General features: G+C 51.1%; 1 long non-coding RNA gene across 2 annotated transcripts; it reads left to right on the forward strand.

Moving 5' to 3' along the window:
* Positions 1 to 52: 52 nt before the first annotated feature.
* On the forward strand, positions 53 to 4,112 carry LOC131895465 (uncharacterized). 2 transcript variants are annotated; one of them, XR_009375192.1, is made up of 3 exons: positions 53 to 331; positions 917 to 2,638; positions 2,970 to 4,112. It is a non-coding gene; the product is annotated as an uncharacterized LOC131895465 (long non-coding RNA). The 2 variants fall into 2 exon arrangements; XR_009375193.1 differs by having other exon boundaries at positions 917 to 1,045.
* Positions 4,113 to 6,173: the final 2,061 nt, after the last annotated feature.

The following is a 6,173-nucleotide window of genomic DNA, read 5'->3' on the forward strand; positions in this document are numbered from 1 at the left end:
GAAGCCCACAAGCCTAGTGCCAGAGTCTCAAACCTTGCTAGACCTAGAGCCTGAGGGACAGCTGATGCTGTGCTGCCTGGAGCCAGCAGGTGGCAGACATGTCCTTTCTAGGCATGCTTGCTGAAGGAATCTGAACTGAACTAGGGAGGCTTCTCAGCAGAGCCAATCTGGCCCTTCAGACAGCCCTCCACCCCCTGCAAGTGCTCCACACTCTATGACCCTGTTTCCACTCACAGAGAGGCTGTGGTGCCAGACGGAGACAGCCCAACACCTGACTGGTATCCAGGTTTCCAGATGCTAACCTCCACTGTGTCAGAAGCAGGAAGAATGGGTACCTTTTGTCTTTTTCAGTCCCATCGTTCTATTCTGCTTTCCTACAGTCAGGGAATATTAGAAGAACCCCTGCTCCGGAGACTTGAGAAGGCAAAATGAAATTTAGTGGAGGAAGTGGTGTTGGATAGCCAAGAAATAAATAAGAAAATGAAGTGCTCCATCCAATTATTAAGAGCTGACAGTGAACCAGGGGTGGTGATAAATATTTGCCATACACATTTTGTCCTGATTACTGTCCAAGGTCCTTGTCCATTCCGATACTATAATCATCAATTTACCCCAAAGCAGCAACACAGACTTGGAATGGGGGTGCCCATTTTCCAACAGAGTCCTTATTCTTAGCCACCATGTCAGAGTCTGGGAGCCACAGTGTGCCCACACTGGCCTGCGTTGGTTTCTCTTGCTGTGGTAAATATTATGACCAAGAGTAAGTAGGGAGAAGAAGGGGCGTATTTGTCTCCTGTCCCCCCAGTCGCAGTCCGTCGTTGAGGAACCAAACAGGAGCAGAGGCAGAAACCTTGGAGGAGCACTACTTGCTGGCTTGCTCCCGGGCTCACCTTGTTACTTTTCTTACACCTCCCAGGATCATCTGCCCACCCACTGTAAGCCGGGACCTCCGGGACATCAATCAATAATCAAGAAAATGCCCCACAGACCTGTCCACGGGCCAAATCTGCTGGAGCCAATTCCTCATCGAGAGTCTTCCTCACAGGTGACTTTAGTTTATATCAAGTTGACAGGACCAGCATAGAGAAAGATAGAAGAGTTCCTGGCTCTCAAAGAGGCAGGTTTGGAGTGAGGGGAAATACCAAAGACCCTGCTATCGGGACACTTTATCAAAGTCCTATCCAGAGGGGGCTAGGGGAAGCGGCCGAGGGAGCCCCATAGCCACAGTGGCAGATGGAGGAAGCACAAGAGGGTGTCTCAGCCAGTCCACTGTGGTGAACACATCTCAAGAAACATCTTTGCCGATGATAAGGAGTGCAAATCGCTGCCCATTTCCCCCTTCACCTCCATTCCTAGTTTAGAACAGCACACAGTCATAACTGACTCCTGTGTCAGTTTGGGATTTCTTAAAGGATTGGGCATGGCTGCCTCTTAAAAGGGGAGAGGGAATTTTTAGCCATGGACTTAGAAAGACTACTCCAGCTCTAAATGCTGGAGTTGGCTCACATCCCCTCTCTTCCAGATGTGTCCCTGTGTGAAGTTGCTGGTTCTGGTTGCGGTTCTGTCTGTATTCTTTGCAAACGGTTATGTGGGGTTTCCCAGAGTTGCATCACCCCATGTTCCTCCCACCAGTGAGGCATGAGGTTCCAGCTTCTCATGTCCTCAACACACTTGTAATCATTACATGTACAGCACAAAACAGAAGAGGTAGTTTAAAGGAGGGAGGGTTTGTTCTTGCTCACAGTTTCAGGGGACACAGTCCATCAGGGTAGCCAGTGCATGTTGGCCCTGGTGGCAGGAGCTTGCCACACAGTTTGATCATATCCCAGCAGGAGCTGAGAGTGGAGACATGGACCGGAAGTAGGGCTGGTGTATAACCTTCAGTGCCCGCTTTTTGTGGTCTGTATCAACCAGCAAGAGTCCATGTCTCAGATTCTGTTTGTAACCTCAGAAAATAGTGTCACCTACTGGGGACCAAGTGTTCAAAAATGATCCCATGGGGCTGCGGTGTGCTTCACAGCCAAACCACACTTGTTATTTTTCATTTGAAGAAATTATAGCCACTGTGATTGGTACAGAATACTGTCTCTTTGTTCTTTAGTAGCAAGGATTCTCAATTTGGCCCAGAATGTGCTCAGTGCTGTATCAGTTGGTAGGCTCAGTGTGGCTGTGCCTTGATGCTCAGGTGAGGAGAGGCTCTTGTGGGGCGGATGCCCCAGGAGAAGGTCCTGGCAAACAATCTCTGCAGATCAGTTCCTTCTTGGAGACCTCGGGGAAGTGCTTATAGAGAGGAGCTAGCCCCAGACACCAGGGAAGTGGCTTCTGAAGGACTGCGGGGTGGGGGCAGGAGCTCAGGTCTCCCAGTTCTAACAGACCCCCTGTCCCTGGCTCAGAAGGACTCCAAGCATTCCCCTGCTACCTGGCCCCAAGTTGTCCTACTTGGGCCCCTGCCTAGTTACCTGACAATGGCTTCATGTGACAACAGTGTGTAGAGATTGGCAGGGTGGGGAGGGGGTCAGGAAGGAAAAGAGAGATCTCTAGACCTGGAGCACTTCTCCTTTAAAGTCACTGGTTTTCACACTGCAGCGCATAGGGACCCTGTGGAGAGCTGGGGCCTGCAGGAGCCCAGTGGGCGCAGGTGAGACCAGAAAATGAGTTTTCAACCAGGCCTGGTGACTCTGCCTTTTGCCCTTATTTTTAGTGTGTGTGTGTGTGTGTGTGTGTGTGTGTGTGTGTGTGTGTGTGTATGTGTGTCCATGCATGTGGAGGACAGAAGTTGATGTCCCGTGTCTCCTGAATCTGACCTGAATTACAGCCAGTTCTCTTAGGCATGAAGTGCCTGGCCCAGGAAACTGAGGTTCATGTTTCTCCTGTGTGGCTGCTGGTTAACATCTTGCCTCAGTTTCCCCAATTACAAAGAATCCCAGGGTTGGGGAAATGGTTTAGTTAGTAAAGTGTTTGTCGTGCAGACACAGATTCAGTTCCCAAGGACTCATGCGGAAAGCCTGGCATGTGGCAGCATGTACCTGTAACCCCTCTAAGGAAGGATGGAGCCGGGGGACCCTGGAGCTCACAGGCAGCCAGCTCAGCTGAGGAGGTGAGCCCCAGGCTGAGAGAGATCCGGGCTCAAAAATAAGGCGGAAGCTGGGTGTGGTAGAACATGTCTTTAATTCTGGTAGAGGCAGGTAGATCTGATTTCTAGGCTAGCCTGGGCTAGACTTGGTCTCAAAAAAGAAAAGATGGAGAGAGACAGATCAGAGATATCTGACACCAGCTTCTGGCCTCCAATGCATGCGCACTCATATACACACATACATATATACACTCATGTACACACGTACACACATATACACTCATGTACACACGTACACACACAGGCATGTGTACTCATGTGTACACATACACACATGCATGTACACTCATGTACACACGTACACACACATACACTCATGTACACACGTATACTCATGTGTACACATACACACACAGGCATGTATGTATACACATACACACATGCATGTACACTCAAGCACACACACAAGTATTAAAAATAAATCTTCAAAGTCCAGGTAAAGGTGAGTCTGTGGCGTTTTCTGAAGTGGACTCAGCCCTGACTGAAGTCTAACGACTTAGTTGGCAAGACCGAGCCGTTTCATGTCAGAAGTGACGCTTCCTGCGCTGAGGAGAAGCCACCAGGAGGAGCCAGCTTCCTCTCTTGGTGGAGGCCCCGGTGTAAGCAGGATGCAGAGGCCGCACTCTAGCCTGGCACCTGTGGTTCCACATCCGCCAGCCTGGAGTGACCACCCACGTCACCATGGCTACAAGCACAGCAACTGGCTTTGGACAGGTGGGTCTGAGTCCAGCTCGCTGGCCTGCCGTGGGCGCCGTCTTGGACGGGTTATCCTGTCTATGTAGCCTGCCTTGTCGTCTGTGAAAGCAGAGTGATGCTGGCCTGCCTCACAGGCTTGTCGGGAAGTGTGAACCACAAGAAATGTGTGGTAAAAGTCAGTGCATGGCCGGTTGAACTATGATGAGACATCCTTGTCAATGGATTAATTGTATTGCTACTATTTTCAAATTGCTTGGTGAACAGGGTGTGGGGGGAGGGGCACGGTGTGTAGGGGAGGGGCACGGTGTGGAGGGGAGGGGCACGGTGTGGAGGGGAGGGGCACAGTGGGGGGGAGGGGAGGGGCATGGTGTGTAGGGGAGGGGCACGGTGTGGAGGGGAGGGGCACAGTGGGGGGGAGGGGAGGGGCATGGTGTGTAGGGGAGGGGCACGGTGTGGAGGGGAGGGGCACAGTGGGGGGGAGGGGAGGGGCATGGTGTGTAGGGGAGGGGCACGGTGTGGAGGGGAGGGGAGGGGAGGGGCACGGTGTGGAGGGGAGGGGCACAGTGGGGGGGAGGGGAGGGGCACGGTGTGGAGGGGAGGGGAGGGGAGGGGCACGGTGTGGAGGGGAGGGCACAGTCGGGGGAGGCCTCACAGCACAAGGCCTTCCAGGAACTTATTTCTTGGGTCAATCACAAGCATGTCAAATCAGCCCCCTCCCCCACCGGTTCTCCCTGGGATCCTTGCCAAACCCTAAGCCAGGAAACCTTGTTATATTAATTATGAAGAGAAAGCATGTTTTATTTAAAATCCCGGCTGCTGGATTTTCTGCCATGCTGTTTCTCTGTGACAGCAGAATTTCTTTTGCATTTAGGAAATCTAATGCATTTAGAATATAAATATATGCGTGCTTATATACACATGTGACTTCAGCGACCTGATTTCCCTAAACACCAGTGTACACTGCAAAGCTAATGAGTTGGACTCCTGCTTGCAATCACGTTTTCTTGTTTTGATTGTTTTTTTCCCCTCTTAAATCTGTGAGAAGTTTCAGTAGAATTCAATCCTTTCCTTTATCCAGAAGTCTTTGCTTAGGTTGGAGAAGAGGAGGGGACTCCTAGGCATGAAAGAGACTGCATTCTGGGGTGTTGGGATTTCACAAAGGATGACTCCCAGGTGCTGCTCTGGGACATATGTGGATTGGAGTGCTGAGACTGGGAACTGGCCCACTACAAACTGGCAATAATGTTTCACCATCTACGGTGTGTTTGAACAATAACCATATAATCTCCCTCCCCATCTCTCTGTCTCTGTCTCTCTCCCTCTCTGCCTATCTCTCCCTCCCTCCCTCCCTCCCTCCCCCACCCCTCCCTCCATCAGTGACACGATGAAGGTGTAGAATGTTGATCCACAGGACTGATGGGGAGACTTGTGCACTCCCCTTCCCAGTGTGCACAGGAAGGTATGCTCACTGTTACAGAGTGTGCAATTTTTATGGAACCTTGGAGAGCTCTGTCTGTATCTGAGATGTTCTGCTTCTCAAATGCTGCCTGGCAACTACAAGACAAAGAGACTGCTTTGCACACTGACCTACACAGGAAAACTAGGCGGTGAGCAGAAGAATGTACTCCAATTTGCAATCTCTTGTCCACACAGCCCGTTCTGGGGTTCGGTACCCGGGAAGATTCCAGAAGTGAAACAGTACAGAGATGTAAACAAACAAGCATTTTGTCCCTAAGTCCCCTTTGTGCAAAATCACCGTCTTTGCTCCGTTCTGGGGTGGAACAGGGCTAACAAGCCTTACTCTCATTAGAACCCTGGAAGAATTCATTTCATGGTGGTCAAGCGCGGTGTGCCCCCAACACTCTAAGAATCACCACTGACGATACTTCTAAGCCGTCCCTGGCTTTTTGGCAGTTGAGTGGCCTTCCTGTAAGGATGGGGGTCAGATGGACTCCGTCTGGCACAAGACAGCCTATCAACCCCCAACCTGTTTCTTCTTTGGGGAGCAGGGACAACGCCACACAGGTACGCTGGGGACGGACACTCAAATGATTTGTGCAACAGATATGCACAAACCGATCTAGACCAGACATGAAGCACGGGAACAACACTTGGAGTTCACGGCCCTGTTACCTGAGCTGCGTCTCTGCTTAGTGACTCTCTAAATGAAATCCCAGGTAGAGGCCAGGGAGATGGCTGAGCTGGTAAAAGTGCTTGCTACGAAGCCTGATGACCCTAGTTCAATTCTCAGAAGCCACGGGGTGGAGAGAGATACCTGATCCCCACAAGTTGTCCTTTGTTCTACACACACACACACACACACACACACACACACACACACACA

Source organism: Peromyscus eremicus, chromosome 1 (genome assembly GCF_949786415.1).
Source record: "Peromyscus eremicus chromosome 1, PerEre_H2_v1, whole genome shotgun sequence".
NCBI lineage: Eukaryota > Metazoa > Chordata > Mammalia > Rodentia > Cricetidae > Peromyscus > Peromyscus eremicus.